Genomic DNA, 18979 nt, shown 5'->3' on the forward strand with positions numbered 1-18979 from the left:
TCATCTCACCATAGAAATATTATAGGCCTCTGAAATGACTCTTAATTGGATCAAATTTGACGAACCTCAGGCTGATTTGTTCCACTGCTTTTTGGGCTTGTAAGAGGCTTCTGGATATGTGTGAGATAAATTATCTACCATTTACACCTGAATGGGCGACTTTGGGTACTTTGCCTTTAACGTGAGAACTTCTAAAGGGAACAAAAAGTTACTAATGGCGATCTTGGCAGCAGCAAGAAAGTGTGTTCTCCACATGTGGATCCAGAGCTCTCTCCCTTGATATCTTTTAAAGAATAAAAATGTGGGTTTTTTTCGTGGAGGAGGTTGGACTGGTTGGAATTGTCCTTTCAGAAATGAAAACTAACCTGTTAACAAATTAATATAGCTTTCCCATGTCTTAAAGAATTATCTACTCCCCTCAGAAAACAGCTTCGTGAGTGCTTTTGCCAGACGATTTGGTATGAGACTAGAGTATTGGAAAATTATCTGATTTACCTCAGATGGTGGTGGATTTTCTCCCCTTCTGGTCTAACTGCGCCTCGGGTCTCTACTTGCAATTTTTTTTTTCTAGATATTACTCTCCTGATTCCTGATATGATATATAATCTACACTTATGGACCATGATTGAGTTGTTATCTAATGTTTATAATAGTTCTGATTACGAGGTAAATAAAAAAAAATTATTTTGGATTCAGTGCATTGTTACTTTTACATAGTATTATTGTATTAACAGTCATAGGTTTTGTTAAGTCGTGTATGATCCTATTCATATGTACTTATATTATCTTTGCAATAATCTGAACTTCTTCAATAAAAAAAATTCACATTTATTTTTAGACTTCAGGGACACAGGATTACATGTAGGTAGAGAACATTTTTTTTTTAACATTTCAAACATCAAGTGATAAGCCAAAAGTCTTATTCAGACAGTTTTATAATCACACATGCTTTCCACATTGAGCAAGATGTTTCTAGTGTCCATAAGGGTGACAGTGTAAAACTGGCATAAGCTCAGTGTTTGGTGGTTTTGGACTAAAGTACATTTTTACACTGCTGTCCGTGTAAACACCAATAATCCTAGTATGTACTGTCATTTGAGCATGCCTTAAAGGCATGTGAATTAGTATTCAGGTGATTAAAATAATAGTTCCCTTTTTATACTGTGTTTTTCAATACATTTGTAAAAATAAACAGATCTTGAACACAAACTGAACTATTTACAATAGGTTGTTAGAGCCCAACCTTCATGTTTTATACATTTTACTACTTATATATTCATAGTATTCAATTACTACTCATGACTTCATTCTTCCATCATCTGTTTATCTGGCCAAATATTTCTTTAGCTGTTATTATTTGACTCACTATTGTCCCTTACAGCTTTATCTGAGATCTTAATTGGTAAATACTTAGAAAATTGGAATATTCACTCCTTTTTGCCAATCCCTTGATGTCCAAATACTCGAGCTTCCATAGTAATAAATGTAGAAAAACAATGATAGCAGGGGTACCAACTCAACCTCCATATAGAATTTTTGTAAAAGCTTTTCCCCCTCAGCCGCTTATTTTGCAGATGGGACAGTGAATCTCAATATCAATCGCACATTTAGAGTTCTGTACACAGTTCCAGGTATTGGGAAATAAATGTCAAATGCATATAAATACTGTAACATGAAATGGCACTTTGGCTAAAACAAAGTAAATGTTCCATTTTTTTTCCCAAATATTTACTGATATTGATGAATTGTTTTATGAGATTGGCTGCTTTATCAAAGCTGTTGAAATGGCACCTTTAAGCCTCAAACTACCAGTAAGATATTATTTCCAATAAGACTGTGTTGTGACCTAAACAGTTCAGCAGGTCTGAATCATGTGTCATGTTGTTAAGGTCTGATCAGACATATACTTTGTCTATGATTTATATAGATAGTGGTGTTGCTATCAGTGCACTGATTTTATTTTATGAAGTCTTTTATATTTTATATTATCCATGTGTATATATATATATATATATATATATATATATGAATGTATATAAGAATCATGAAGTTTAGCGGTGCATTTCAACTTCCAGCGCGGTCATTGTTTTTTTTATAGTTTTGTACTAGTTGAGAACACACAGGTTCTGTACAGCTGCGGGCATTGACTCACCAGCCTTCCGGATCTTAATATGTATGCGCCAGGAATATTTTCTGAGGTATTATCTGAGATCTTGCAGACCTGAGGATTATTCTGAACTTAAAAGGTAAATTAATTCAGAACTAGAATTGGTTGCTTTCTGGTATACTCTGTTAAGAACCATTGGCTGGACTAGAGATTTGTAGTCCCAAAAAGTTGTTCCTTTGGCATTTCCTGCATGACCTCACTGAGCAGTACACCGTGCCATACATACTGTGCCTTTCAGTAATATGTAATATCTCAAAGAATAAAAACATAGCTTACATCTCATCACAGACTGCACTAGTTTTCATGATTGTCTGGTCATCTATTATCTAAAGCTTTTTTACGGGACTGTTTCCAAATGTAAGGCTAAAACACATGTCAAATGTCTTTACCAACAGTATTAATTGCATTAAGGTTTTGACATTTGGTTACTGCTGAAACTGACAAGTATATAGCTAATACAGGATACAGGTCATTGTGTGGAAATGACAAATTGAAGATTTGCTGCAAACATTTATAACTGAATTTGATCTGCACATATTTGTTAGTACAATGACATGGAAATTTACTTTCCAAACAGTCAGACCACATTGTCAACAGTTGTTGGTGAAACATAATATGTTCACTGAAACTAGCAGTTGTGCTCAGTTTTTTTTGCATAATATTTAGGACATAATGGCCTCAGCAGTATTTTACTGTCCTGACACTTCTGTCGGCCATAAGCTAAGGTCAAGGGGCACATAAATTGTAGTCCATAATGATCTCTCCAGAAGTCTGCACCCAGGCAGACTCTGTCTCTGCACACTGAGAGGTGAGGTCATACTTCTAAAACACAGCAAGCAGTGACCACCTGATCTCATACAGGAAAGTGCACAACTCACTAGCAAAAAATGCAGTGGGCTATTTTACTTAGGATCATTTAGCAGTGTACATAAACCATCCATAAACTTGTGTGGTTAGGAGGATTTTCCTCATCTGAGCTGACAAACCAGGCAAGTAGAGCATTGGTTGAACTTTCTGTAGACTGGACTGGACAGTCAAATTAGACACCTCAGCTGGCCAAAGTGTATGCTATATTATTGTGCTGGTCCAACAATGCAGTAAGTTATACCTGTGTCCTGTATAGATATATACATTTGCTGTGTCTTCTGGGCTAGTTGTTTAAAGGCTGTTTTATGTATTAAAGTATGAGAGAGAACTACTGTGGGAGAGAAAATGTATTGCTAGCATGGTGTAAATACTTCAAAAGCACTGAACTGATTATAGCTCTGGCCAAGTCACTCCTTCCACCCTTGTCCCTTTTGGTTGTAAAATCACTGCATTTATGTCTGGGCCTTAAAGAGGGAGAGCAGTTTGCTGAAAGACATGGTTCAATTTATGTTTTAATAATGGCCTTTAATAGGAATTGTTAAGTGAAATTATGGTTTGGTTACTCCATAAAGTTCTAATCAATTACATTGACATTATACAATACAATGCTTTTTGTCCCATCATAGGCTGTCCTTATGTTTAAAGGCTGGTAAGAGAAAAATAAGAGTTCATTTTTGTTAATGAGCAAGATTTAGATGCTATTTTATAGGGGGTGGGGGGGGGGGGAGAAAAACTTTGTTATTTTTGTCTTGATTGGAATTTTTGAAAAACACAAACCTTGGAGGATTTTAGGAAACTATTAAGACGCTTATTGACACTACAAGATTGTTAGATGACTAGTGCAGACTCTTTCATTTCGCAGGTGCAGGATCAACAGACCTAAAATAGATATGTCAATAAAGCAGAATACTTCCTGAATTTAAAGATGTACTCTATTGGCAACCAAGATAGCTTGCACAATTATTTTTAATCCTTTCTAGATAAAGGTTCTGTCTTGGTTGTTCGTGCAGTGTAGCATCAGATCCCATGAGAGCATTCTGTTTTATTGATATGTATGCATTTAGCAAAATCAGCAAATCTAACATGCTCTGCTAGATATATGGGACACTGTCTCAACTAGTTGCATTTTATCCAGATGAGCCATCTTTTTAACCACATCGAGGTATTAGCAGATATGAAATAGATGTGGTTAGAATGCCTAAAAGTTAAACATATTTATAGAAAGTTAGTGCAATGTTCATTTAACCAACTATTGGACATCACTTTCGTCCCTAGACTACCCATTGCTGAATACTAGCTTGATGTGGGCCAGTCATGGATCAAAATAAAAGGGTGTCTTATAATATTGTCCCTTTTTAATCAGGCTTTGAAAACTGATTTGCTGCAGCCACGTATCATAGCGTTGGGAGCACTGCGCTTAAACACTCTGTGTCAAGAATTCAGCGTTTATGCTGTCTGCTAAATCAAACGTTGATATCCTCTGTGCACGCTGCTGGTGTGACATTAACCTGAAGGACAGATGTATACCCATTATGAACTGGTATTTAGGGAACGCACGGTTACACAGTTTGTATGAAGTGATTTATGGATAATCTTATGAATATGTGCATGAAGCACAGTATAAAACATGTAAATGTTACCTCATGGAGTCTCTTAGTTCACCGGCCACTTGTCTCTTTGGGCTCCGATTGAAGGGGAAAGTTAATAAGCTGACAAAAATGTACATTTCACAATTATTGATGTTGGCTAAGGTCTGTATAGCGAGGCTGTGGTTGGCCCCGACGAGTCCCACGGTTAAAAATTGGAAGGCACTGGTCAATACCACCATAAGGCACGAGAGATTTGTTTATACTAGCAGACAGGCTCTGAAGGAATTTGAGAATATATGGTACAGATGGTTAGAGTCTCTATTCTATCCTATGTCATCTAGTACAGATGCTCTATCTACTTAAATGTATGGCTACCGCAGTTCTTATAATAAGTATCTGAGTCCAAGTAATAAACCCTGCATGTGTAACATACTTATGTATAAGCATTTACGATGTATGATCCTGAATGAATATAGCACATTTATTATTATTATGCTTTAATGTAATCTTGTAAATTCCGTCATTTAATTCCGATATGTATGCGATTGTTTTTCTTTTCTTTTTGTTGTTTAGTATGTTTATATCTTAAAAAATTTCAATAAAAATACTGGATTTAAAAAAAAATGTTACCTCATGGATAACATAACTTTTCGGAGGGGAAAAATTGTGTCTATGGAAAGGGTAATAGTACACAGCCGCCTTCCATATAGATATAGTAGATCATAGACCTAGTTCTAATACTGTAGGGGGTAAATGTATTAAAGTCCGTTTTTTTCAACTTGCCGGAAATCGGCGAGTTGACAGCTAAAATTTAAAGAGGCGCTGGCTTGTAAAGGCAAACTTGCCTTTACAAGCCAGCGCCGCTTTAAATTTTAGCTGTCAATTCGCCGATTTCCGGCGAGTTGAAAAAAACGGACTTTAATACATTTACCCCTAGGTCTACCCAAGTATTGTTTGCTGATGCAGTGTTGGTGCTTTGAATGTCCCTTTACACAGATAAAAAAGGTGGTTTTGGTCTGATCAATTTTGACTTCTGCACAATTACTTAGCTTGATATCGCAATATTTAGGACCTAAAAATCCCTTCTAAACCACAGGTGTAGGCATTTGGAATATGGCAATATTTAAGGGTTCTTTACCAACTTGCTGAGGATGTGTGAAGAGGGTTGGTCGTTTTTTGTTGTACAATTTATTGCCTGATCCAATTTGTATTTACCAGACTGAAAAAGTGCAGATGTTATAGTGGAAAAAATGTGGATTTACGAATGAAAGAATGACAGGATCATATTTCTGGTTTGCTAGGTATATATAAAAGTGTTGAAAGGAAAGTTTGATACTTTATATTTTGTGAGTATCTTGCGGTTGATGGAAATGTGGATTTCAAATGGAAAGGAAAATATGCAGTCTCAAGATACATCTAGAGTAACATAAAAGGAATAAGATCCCATGTCTCAACTCATTTGCTGTTGTGCTGACCGCCTTATTACTACTAGGTGGTGAACAGCAGTTATCTTGGACATGTTCAAGAAATACTGTACATCCTTCTAAAGTCAATGTGCTAAAAAGAGGGGTTGTCAGGTGCAGTGTTGAAAGAGAGAGAGGGGGAATTTGCTGTTATTGAGGATTTGGCCATAGTACAATTATGGCAGGGTGATCCAAACTAGGAAAAGCCCTTATATGTAAAATGTTGGAGCGTTCAGTTTTCTAGATAAGATCCAATACCTGTATTAGAATTAATATTGTGCATTCATTTTGATTTTCTTTTTTTTTCTTTTGATTTTTGTTCAACTTTTCATTTAATCTCCCCACGTTTTTCCTTGCCTCCATTTTTTTTTTCTCCAATTTTCCATTCTTTATTCAATTATCGTTACCTGTTTTTTTGTTATTTAGTTCATTTTTAATTTGTCCTGACTTCTACTGTCCTCTGTTTCTGAGAAGTTGACAGATTAATAGAGAATTGAATCCTGCCCGTCAAATGCAAGCTGAAGGGACATTTTTAAGAAGTACTACAAAGTTACCAGCAGTATTTGTGTGTGTGTGTGTGTGTGTGTGTGTGTGTGTGTGTGTGTGTGTAGGGCCTACTCGCATTAGAGACACATGCCTGAATACAAACGTGTTTACATCTTATTTCAGTCCAAAGAAGTTGTGATAGAAAAAGAAAACACACTAACAGGTTTTCATTTCTTCCTACTGTGAAGAGTATGTATATAAAACTCTTTTAATGCAGTGGTTCTCAACCAGTCGGGACACATTCATAAAATACATTGGAGAAACAGTTGCATATTATACACTTCACATCTTCATATTCCTCAATTAAGCTTTGTCCTTCTAAATGTACTCCTATTTTTCTTTCTAGCTTTAATCAATAGAAAAGTGAATATGGTTTGTCTCAAAATTAATGTGGCAAGTGTACTATTGCACCAAAACTGTTGTGGATCACTTCTGTAATGTGTAATACATTAAGGCATTGGTGGATGATGACTAGGTGTTACTAATCGTTCTGCCCATCTCGCGTGTAAGGTCTTCTTACTTCATCTTCTATATTATTGTGTTTCTTCATTTGAAATAAAATCTCCAAAACAGAAATGTTTAGTTAGGTCTACCTGCTGATCAGTATGACGTTGTGAAGCTTATTCTTCTGAATTGTAAGCAATATTAGAATACATTACATTTTTACAAAGGCGGTTTGTTTTCTAAATGTCATTTAGAGGCAGGATCAGTGTGTTCTGTAGTGTCCGATCTCCAGGACTATACGCAGTCCTAGAATCCAGCGAAGACTTATACACTTCCTAAGGCCAAATACTGACTCATATTTATTATATCTTCCTGACGTAATGTTGCTTTCTCAGTCCTGCTTCTATGAGTTTCCTTGCCAACAATCTGACTTTCTTAACTGTTTGTATTTCCCCTTTACTACCCTAACTCGTCTTCTGCAGTGTTCTCTTTCCCTCCCTTCCTTATATACTATGTCCTAGAGACTGGAGCTAGAGGACCATGTGGAATGTGACTCTGTATATAAGACATGATCTCACTGCCCTATAAATGACTATTCCTGATCCTTGTACAGATTGTTTTATAGACATTGGTATGTCTCATTACAGGGTAGTTGGTCTATGAGCTAAGAAACAAAAGTGCAAGTAATAGAAGGGAAATGGAAAAAAAATGTTTTTACCCATCCTGGTTTGTTTTGTTTTTTATTTTCAGATAGCTAATGATTTACTATACATGATTGTAACTGTTTGTTTGTTTTTTTTTTAAGCTTTTTCTATGAATAAAGAAATTATGTTGCTGCTTTCATTTATAATCTGTAACTGTTTTAGTTACATTTTCCCAAGATTGCACTAAGTAACAAGATACAAATGTGGCAATGAATCCACACTCTGCCTTGTAGTAGTTAATAGTAGGGGCTCTTGTTTTGATAATCCTTATAAGGTAACACTTTGTCAAGGCTACAAGAAAGTATGAAGTATCATCAGCAGTGACTCACCCATCTGAAAGACCATTGTAAGCACTAAACACTGACTTCCAGATTCTGGGTAATATGGGTGATGGAGTCCAACAATGACAGCATTTTATTTTATTACCATAGCAAATCAAGCAAGTATCTGCATCTGTATTCTACTGTACTTTGTTTTTATACTTCCCCTGTTGATTATAGTTTGGTTATGGTGTTTTGGAATTGTATATGTAGCTTAAAATGCAACATTTACTTCCATGTTATGGGCTGTGACAATATTCATGAGAATGAAGCCTATCAATTTACTATGACCTATGTTTCAGTAATGAAAATAGTTCTGAGTGTCTTCACTAGTTCCTAGATAATTAATGGGCAGAACATTGGTTCTGTCTGCAAAAATCCTGTCCCCATGTGTGTAGCTGACAGGTACACTTTACATTTTTGAGCAGCTTTCACAGTCCTGATTTTCATATCAGTAATATGTGATATGCATTTAAGTATTTATCTCAAGTCTATTTTTGTAGTGCATGGCTTACTATAGGTGTTGAATTAAATGCAAATACTCGCATACGAGAACACCCCATTACCTATTTGCATAATAATAAATTGCCCCTGATGGTTGAGATCATTTTAGTCATGGCCAAATGTTTTCTGTGAAATAATTAGAAAAAAATTGTTTCCCCCTTCCCGCTATCTTGAAATGTAGTTTAAAACCTTAAGTGGCTTGACGGTACTGCCTTCTGAATTTATAGGACCACTAATCTAAAATGCAACTTGGCTTTTATGAAGATATAGTAATCTCATTCACAAATATTTATATATTTGTTTCAGGGTCTTGCCAGAAACTGAGGATATTTGAGCTATAGTTTATAATTATGGAAGCCATTTTTCCTGCACATAGCTACTGTCTGCAAGTTGTTGTTCTCTAAATCAGCTTTTACTATCAGCTAGTTGGCAAATGCAAATAAAATGTCTGCAGATCTGTCAAGGTATAATAACTTTTACATACTTGTGAATGCTGTTGGTAGCTTTTTAATATAAATCTACACATACTTTTAGATGTAGGGGTCCTTTAGCTGCCTGGATGTAGTAAATTTACATAAAATAACCAAATCTGTTCACCTTTCCTATCCCTTTGACAGTTAGCATCTCGTAAGACTACTTATGAGGGTGAAGTATTGCTACCTGGTATATAGTTGTCTCAGATTTTTCACTTCCCCAAGATAAAGAATAAGTGATCAAGGACCAGAAATCTGTCAAATCCCCTGGACTTGAAGGATTCCCACTGTTCAACACCATCCTCCAGGACACCTCCTTTTGAATCTTAACGCTGGATGTGAGTATGTGCTTGCTACAGGGCTACATCCTTCCTAATTAATGACATAAAATTGTATTCAAACATTTTGGCCAACTGTCTAAATAGAGTCCTACCAACTTTGATCCAACATTGTCGGGTTAGCTTTCCTCCAGGAAGAAATATAGACTCAGTCCAAATCCTCAATAGCAGCAAATCTCATGCCGTCATCCTATCATTTAGATGCTGAGAGAGCTTTTCACAGAATTTCTTAACATTTTATGTTCCTAACCTTAACTAAATGTGTCTTACATGGTGACTTTCTCAAAGGCTTTTAAGCCCTGTATTCCTCACCAACAGCTAGAGTATTGATAAATAGCTGTTCCTCAAAAGTAATCAAAATCCATAATGGCCGCTCGTGTTTGCATTGGTGATCGAGACCCCGGCTGCATTGATTAGAGCATTGCAAGATGTCAAAGGAGTGAGAGTGGGAGATGCTAGCTGTACAAATGCCCTTTTTGTGGACAACATACTTCTTACCTTCACCCACACACTGATTACTCTACCAAACATCTATAAAATCATTGAAAAATGTATCTATAGACTAAAATTTTCAAAGTCAGAAGCACTGACACTTCACATTCCCTCATATGACAAAGCCCAGCTTCTCTCAACCCTGTGCTTGAAGTAGCAGCCTAAAAATATATTTTGTAATCTACATAACCTCTACAAGGAGAATTTCCATCCACACCTTAATAGAATAAGTAAAGATAATTATTCTTGGAAGCTGTTAATAATATTGTGGCTGGGTAGGATCATAGCCATTAAAATGAAAGTCCTCCCTAAACACCTATACTATTTCCATATCCTCCCTCTTGCTGTCTGACACTTTGTGTTCACAGAAATACAGATATTCTAACAATTTGTATGTAATGGGAAGCCCCCACGGATCAAACAATTAATCCTTAAGAAATTTTAGCAGGAGGCAGAGGGTTCCCAGATGTTAAGCTTTACTATTGGGCTGTCCACCTTTATCAAGATGTAGCAACCTTTGCTCCCTCTGGCACTATAGCCTGGGTGGATGTAGAAGCCAACATTTAACCCTCACTGCCCTTTTTTTTTTCTTTTTTTTTTTTGATCAAGCATTGCTATTGATTTTAGAAACACATACATTTTGAATCTAACTTAAACATAGCTCATCTGACTAAGACATAATCAGGCCGTGAGAACTTGCTTATGCAACAGGACATAACAGCTATAAGCATTCAAGACACCTGCTTTGAAAAGGTAAAATATGTGTATGTGTATGTGTATATATATATATATATATATATATATATATATATATATATATATATATATATATATATATATATATTAGCACTCAGCTCGACATTTAGTGTAAAATATAGATTTGTAAACACCTCCAATACATCTCTCGTTGGGAGAGTTTTCTCTGCAGATGTACATATTCAACAGACTTGTAACTTAATAGTAACTTCACAGGCTGCATATCAGCATCATAAGGCGAGTGAGCTGGGAAGCTAGGTAGTAGTCTAAAATTTGGTAGGGCCCGTCCTTGTTCATTTGGAGACCCAGATCAAAGACCTCAAATATCTAATAATATTAAACACTTTAGACTGGATATACACCAGGAGCACCAGCAGGTAGTCAGCATTGATATGCTGACTACCATCGCCGGCAGAGTGGGTCTATATCTCCCTGCTGCTCCCTGCCACCAGCTGCTATAGCACACACCGCTCCGCAGAAGAACCGCCGACCATTCTATCAGTGCACTGAGAGAGACATCTAAGGAGACCTAAAGGCTTTAGTAAGGGAACTGAGGTCTGACATAGGTGGAACTTAGGACTGACTATCTAAAGACTAAAGTCATTTGAACTTGTCGCTTACCAAAATTATAATACTTTAATAAAAATGTGTGAATCTATCAGTCCTTCAAAGCTGAAATCAGAAGTAACAGAGAATGTATCCCCTGACATAATTTTGTCTACTCTTGGATAAAGTTTGTGTGAGCATTGAAGGAGATTCCATTGGAAGGAAGGGGGTAGGCCTTTGATTCACTTTTTTTTACTTACCAAGCACTTGCACCTATCTCCTACTGTGCTTATCCTTACTGTTAGGTGCATAATTAGGATCTGGGATGCTGTAGTCCACTTGAAACCCATATACTCCATTACCCTTATTTGCTCCCTTTAGCTATCCTTGAGACACCCATCCCTGACCTGAATCTAGACCAATATAGTGAGATTCAACTCCAGACTCTGGGGAACCTCTACTTCAGGGGCGGATCTAGAATATAATTTTACAGGGGGCGTTTTTGTCCCCGCACCCTTTTTGACAGCTAAGGCTGCCTGCGGCTGCACACTTTGTGCAGGTCCGTTCGGCAGAGACAGGCAGGGAGAGTGTGCTGGCCATCTGCTCTGATTGTTTTTAAAACACAATCAGAGCAGCCGGGCAGGACTCTGTCCCTGCCTGTCTCTGCCGGGCGGACCTGCAAAGTGTGCAGCCACAGGCAGCAAGCCCCTGCTAGGGGGGGATAGGCGATCGAAGCGATGGCCCCCGGATCCGCCACTGCTCCACTAATCTGTCTAACCTCAGTTTTTGTTTTTATCGTCCCAATAGAGATTTATGCAAGTATCTTGAGATTAGACCACTTTCCTAGGCCTAATTCAGCCACCACATCCCCTACCCTCACTCAGAGTCACTATTTTTCAAACCTCTTTACAGAAGAGCAATTTTCAGGTGGTACACCTTCCTAAACAATCATTCAAACCTAACAAATCTGCCATGCATAATACAATTAGATATTTAGGTTCAATAATAAATATTAATGAAGGGTTTTCAGTTGTACATCTGGGGGTAAATGTATGAAAGTCCGATTTCTGCAAGTTGCCGGTAATCGGCGACTTTGCAGCTAAAATATAAAGCGGCGATGGCTTGTAAAGGAAACTTGCCTTTACAAGCCATCGCCGCTTTAAATTGTAGCTGCAAAATCGCTGATTTCCGGCAACTTGCAGAAATCGGACTTTCATACATTTATCCCCTGGTGCGAGTGCAGCTCTGGGCCTAATTGATTAAGAAACGTAAATGCCAGTAGGTGCTGTATTTAGTGTAAAATGCATTTTATGTACAGTAGACATTAAAAATCAGAATACATTTATTTCATTAAAAAGAATAAACTTTGCAATTTTTTTAATCATGACTAATATGAACAGGTAACAACTTTATATTTTTTTATGTGCTTTCTGCTGGGACTTTAGATTCCACATATGTATTGTACGTATCCTGCAGTGTTTTGTGTCTGTCAAAGCAGAACGTAACCAGACCCCTAATCAGCAAGAGACGTTTCTTCATATTTGCTTGTAGTTGAATGAGTATAGGTGTATGCTCGAATTACACGTGTTTTCTAAAAATGCACAATACGCTCATTTTGCAAGCCTTAATTAATTAGGCCCTATATGTACAAATATTTGGTAATTTAACTGAATGCCTGTATAGATCATCGCTAAAATCGAGGTGATTTAAAGGGCGATCAGTGGTTAGTAACTAGTGAATCCACCACTTTGCAGATTGGTGGATTCACACAGGAAGCCATGGCCTGTTATGGCACAAGTGTCTACCTAAAACAAAAAAATAATTATGTGCTGCCAGAGTGTGGTACATACCACTCACTTTTAATGCTTGGTGAACAACACTTTTTGTCATTTTTTCTGTCCGATATATTTAATCTGTTTAGCTTTTGGTTAATCTTTGTGGGCCAATGCTTTTACAGTGTAATGTTTAGGGAAAATATACTCCACTGCATTTACATTTCTGTATTAATAAAAAGCTACAGAGGACAAATAGGGTAGAGCAGAACAGCGTATGTTTACCTCCATGCTTCATATACTAACAACTGAAATATTTGTGTTTAGTTGCTCAGTGCCTCATACCTCAGTGAGGTCCTTAGTTCCTAGTGAATTAATAGGTTGCCTTCTCATGAATATTAGTTCAACCTACAAAATGACTGCCTCTGCTGTGGGTAAGTGACTGGTGAGCTTTCAGCGGATTTGTTGCAGAAGAACTTGGTTTCCCAATTAAACTATTAGCTCTGCACACAATCGTCTACACAGTGCACTTCAGTTCTGATTACTTGTTTCCTCATGCTTTGGAAAATAAATGGATTCAGTAGAGAACTTGAACAGCACTATTGTGGAAAGCCATTAATGACATTTTCCGGCAGTTAAGGTAATTTAGCATGCAGTGCCGTCTTCTGAGGGGCAGTGATGTTGGAACCAGAGAGCACAGTGTGAACATGGAGCAGCATTAAAGGGGCTTTGGCAGGACATATATTATCAGACAAATTCATTAGTGGTTAACCCCTTTGCCTTATGAGGGCATCTACGTGTGGTTTTATTTATAGTGACTTGTGTTTTACACGCGTCTGCAGTGCTTCAAATGGAGAACAAATGCTGAACTTCACAATTGTCACATAAGTTGCTTATATCCGCAAATTAAGTTACTTCAGAAAAGTATTTCACATTTACTCTTTGGGTAGTAAAATAATACATATAATTTGTAAAGATTAAAATGTATAATACAAATAGAACTTTTCAAATTATTTGTGCTGTTATTTTAGCTTAATTCCAATAATTGATTTCTGCTATAATCCATTCAAGGCTGAATGAGTTCCCATTGAATGTACTGCAATAGGTCTACACCAGATAGCATCCCCATAAACACAGCCCTTAGAGGGCAGTCTTAATAACACAAGAAGATCTGCACTTTTTCTTTGTTACAATAAATGGTTATGACTTAAGCCTTAAAAGTTTGATGTGTACAATGTTTTTGTTACTGTAAAGATGAGTTTTATTGGACACAACTCTTCCAGTTGAGTTCTAATTTTTGTGTGCCCAGTTACATAGTTCTTTGAATTATATTACAATCATGGCATGTCTAAATATAATATTTGAAGTAATAAAATTAGTATGGTCAGGCATGGTTAAACAAAATAGTGATTCTTGTATGAACAAGTCCAACTAATTATTGCTGCCCCCTAGTGTTCTGTCTGATCTGTTATTTCCGTAATCTTGCTCCTCAAATGACCAATTCTCTTGGTGGAATGATGACATTCAGTGACATTGTTATTCAAATTATGTGCAATGATTTTGTACCTCACAAATGATGCTACCAGCACGTTTTTCAATCACATAGACAATATCTTAAAATACATTTATCTTTGTATAGTGTCTCTTCTACGGTCTCTAGTTTACAGTAGAGAGGTTGAAATGAAACTATGTGAGCAGTCACTTTGTAGAAATCAACCATGGTAGCTTATTTACTGTGTGCAAAATTACAGTAAATGTGCAAAAAATCATTTTAGACGGAGTCCTTGGAGGAAACCCATCCAAATATAGGGAGAAAATACAAACTCCATGCAGATAAGGATCCTAGTCTGAATTTTACCCATGACCCCAGCGCTGTGCCACCATGCAGCTCCTTGACATAAATTGTTGTGTTTTGTCAAAGATGCATTATAGTTCCAATTCTGAATATTTGAATTAATGAACAATGTTTGTACCTTGTGTGTACTTACTTGGCTTCTCTGCTATTTCATCAGGTTTTCACTTCTAGATAGTTACTGAACTGAGTAAAAAGGAAGGTTCCAAATTCTCCTATCAGTTGTCAGATTAGTAACAACACTTTCTTCCTTGTGTCCCTTTATACCTATATATTTCCCACTCTGTCTGTGGTAAATATAGGCCTTTACTCTGGGGCAAGTACATTGTATGTGTGCTGTATATCATATATTCACACTGCTATAAGAGTTATCCTTGGAGACTACTTAAACCAGTGGCGGGTTTTTATCTGCTTTGCCTTCCGTTACAGCTGATGTTTTTTTATATCGGTAGTCATTGTGCTCTAAAATATAAGTAAATGTTGTTATATATTTTGACTTTGAATGCCCTTTTTCTCTTTCCCTTTTGATTTCATATTTTCACTATGCAATGCTGTCGAGTATATATTAGAGCTTTTATTAGGCAATTTAGTCATTATTATCATAGTTTATTTGTAAGTTATCACAAAATTCCACTGTGCCTAAAAGTCAGAAGGACAAATCATGCAAATCGTACATAAAAACTGGACAAGCCCTGGTCATGAGAGCTTACAGTCTAGAGTCTGGCCTAACTCAGTGAACCGGCGCCAACTTTTTTGTAATGGTGCTAAAGTTGTGTACACAATGACGGGCAGCTGAAAGCAAGCGTTCTATATACAGCTGTATAACACTATGTGATTATATTGTATCTCCTTCGGAACTCTCAAGTATCATTTCATTCTCTTGACCCCGATCTTACTACTATCTCACCCTCCTTTTGCATCCCTCACTTTAACGTTTTCTTTTTGTCCCTGTCTACTGCCCTCCCTTTTTGCTAGCTACAGCTGCTCTGTTTTGTGTTTAAAAAAAGATTTCAAAGTGCTTAGTCCTGTTTGTGGAAGCATTAAATGAGAAGAAGTGTCATATGCCTCTGGTGGTAAAAAGCCTGCTTGTGAAAAAATCCTCCCATGAGCTGCACTTCAGTCCAGCAGCTAAGCCTGCTTGATTTGCACAGAGAGGACTCGGCTGCTCAGCACACTTTATTTACCAGACTAGGAAGATTTGCTTTTTCCAAAAATGTGATAATACATATTTATACGCAGAATGTCTTTCTAGTCATAAAACTATTTTTATTTTTCTGTATTTGTACGGTTTGTGTACATATTTACTGTATCTTTTATTGGTTTTCACTGAGAAAGCAACATCCTTGTAACCTCCGGTAAGCTATTTCTCGATTGCTTTTATCTGCTTTGTGTTTTTTATTATGTGCTGTTATTTCTCTGGATGCCTTTGGGAGCTCTCTGATAAAATGGGGTGTTTTCATTGATTTGTGTAGTATACACAGCACTTCCTAAATCAGCTGACTGATTGTACTGTATGTTAGATGATATGTATGATGAATATTCAAAGTACTTCTCTTTTCTCTATATTCTTTTTACCTTCCACTATAAAGAAGTAAAGAAACATAAACAGGACATTTTATTCAAACCTTCCTTATCTTTTATGATGTATATTTCATGCCTTTCGCTTACTTTGGCATTATAGCAATTGGTAGTTTCACAAATAGTTCTAGTGTTTTGTGGGGATACTACTCACTTTATTTTTTATCAAGGATTATACTTCAGTTTGTGTTAACAAAGCAGAAAAATGGCAGATTAATCTCGTATCAATAAAACTAACTGGACCATAGATTTGAAGACGCTTTAATCCTTTTTGTCATTTTCTAAAATGTACTAGAAAAAGAAGACTGTTAGAATTGGTTACTATGGGCCATTGTACTTTTATCTGTGCAAATTTGGGAAGACATTTACGAAAACGGATGCAAAGTAATAACATCTTCCTTCACTTCTAATGAGGGGACGTGCAGGCTACTGTCCAATATTCTGATACTACTGTCCAGACACCACTCAACATTAAAATCATAATGTACACATTTGGGGGCCTATTCATTAAACAGGTTAAAGACTGTGGTTTTGCCAGATATAGTGTTTCTCCCCATCTATCAAAGGTTACTACCTTGCTATCGCCAGCGGTAGTCTCTGCTGGCAAAGAAATGTGCTGGCTTTCATTGGCAAAAGCTCTTTAATAAGGACAATGGGGATATATGTACCGGCATAATTCCACTGTTCGTGCGTGAACCTGCCCAGCCAGGTCACGCATTTACATAAGTCCCGAGACTGACCAGTGTAGTGATAAGTGAAGCTCTGCCGATATTGTAATAATAAATTATGCAGAGAATGGATTTTATATCGAAGCCATAGATGGCTATAGAAAATAACACCACAGATTTATAAATAGGGACCTTTGAACTATCTGGGCTGATTTAATTATTGAGGAAAAAGTGTAGATGTTCTGGGTTCTCAGGATGTGGACCACCATTAATCCACCTAGTACTATATCCTGGACAAGGAGAATATAAAATAGGTTCTATCTCAACCTTCTAGTGTCCTTAGAAGACAAGAGACACCTTAATTTTAAAGAGGTCAGCTTTCTATTTTAAGATAGGCTTATTTGACGTTAATCGCCATGAGTTCAAAAACTATAAATTAAGACTAACCATCCAAATTCTAAACATGCAAGAATCATTTACAGCATCATTCGTTAAAGTGTTTTTGGCTTCCTAGGTTACCCCTTATGTTTTTCAAGTAAATCAGCCATTTGATTTTATTAGATAGCAAGCAGACCCACTGGGAGCCAGTGGGGAGATCGTACCTATAAATCTGTACATCAGTCCCAAAAAGTCTTAAAGATGAGGGTAGAGGTACAGGGGTATTTGGGTCCAAGAAAGAATTGGTAGTCATATAGTAAGTCTTAATACAAACTAACTTGTGCCCACATGTTGTACTTAACATTTTTAGGTAAGGTGAAAGTTAACAAATATGTTAAAATGCGTGAAAAGATTTACCTTAATTGCGTCTATATATTATATTTGTTTCTCTAGTTTAAGATTAATATTACTTGCTTGTTTAAGCCTTGTTTTCTGGTGTCATCAATACTTGTGGTATTCTCTGTTGGTTTGGGTCGTCTGACAACACCTGTCACACCTACTACTGCACTATTATCACCAAATTAGTTCCTACATAATGTAGTCATGACTTCAGCAGGTGTGTCAAACAGCCAGATCTGAGTGTGTCCCAATTGTATAGCTCTGGTTGTGCAGGTGACATGCCAGCAGCATTTCAAGATTAATTGTCCCCAAGCATGTCATTGCGGGGTGAGTGTCTGGCCCATTGCTTTAGAACAGAAGCTCAGGACACTAAATCCACACCCAGTGGGACCACAGCAAACCCATTCATACATGGAGCCAATCATCTGAAATGAAAATGTGTCTCTAGAATGTATTTTATATATCTATGCTAGGATAAGGATAACATTATTCTATCTTTTTTTTTTATTTATTTTTTATTATTATTATTTAAGGTATTAAGTTTGTGTGTTAATTGAGAAAACTCATTGTTCAATGACACTTTCCTAGGGCAGATGACAAAGCTGATTTTGCAGCTGTCTGGCCATACTTGCTTGTTTAGGTTGTAGCCTTCTCATGAACACACTCTGACCTCCAGATATTTTTGTCACTCGGGGCTTTGTCAGCTGCTGTCTCATTAACTTTATTTTTCCTCTCACTCGATTTTTGCCTAAAGTCGTATTTCTTCTTGTCAACTTCATACGAGAACGGCCATTCGAGATGGATGTGACTTGACCTCGGTCTGATTTTCATGTATAGTGATATTGTAAGCCATGCATGCATTTATGTCAAACTTATTAATATTAATAGAAACTATAATACCATATATTATATTCTGTTACGATGAGTAACGTACCTGTAATTGCAATCTAACTTTGTTTCAGATCAGCCATTTCATCTCACTTGCTGTCTGTAGACGATAATGAATTAAATATTTCATAATTTCCCATTTGTGCCTGTTTCTGTATAAGGCAAAAAACTGTTATGTGTCACTGCTACTGGAGATATGAGATTTAAAGGTGCATGTGCACTTTAATGTAATACT

General features: G+C 36.8%; 1 protein-coding gene across 2 annotated transcripts in view; it reads left to right on the forward strand.

Annotated features, from left to right (window-relative positions):
- Positions 1-18979, forward strand: part of PPP2R3A (protein phosphatase 2 regulatory subunit B''alpha) — a 159495-nt gene that overhangs the window by 57461 nt on the left and 83055 nt on the right. Inside the window, exon 1 of one of the 2 annotated variants that reach the window (XM_075201533.1) lies at positions 16061-16188. The exons of the other annotated variant lie outside the window; for it this stretch is intronic. The gene's annotated coding sequence lies outside the window, so the exon portion shown is untranslated. Of the gene's footprint in view, positions 1-16060; positions 16189-18979 lie in introns of those variants that run through there. 2 annotated transcript variants of the gene reach the window in all.

The sequence above is a fragment of the Mixophyes fleayi genome, chromosome 3 (genome assembly GCF_038048845.1).
Source record: "Mixophyes fleayi isolate aMixFle1 chromosome 3, aMixFle1.hap1, whole genome shotgun sequence".
Taxonomy (NCBI): Eukaryota; Metazoa; Chordata; class Amphibia; order Anura; family Limnodynastidae; genus Mixophyes; species Mixophyes fleayi.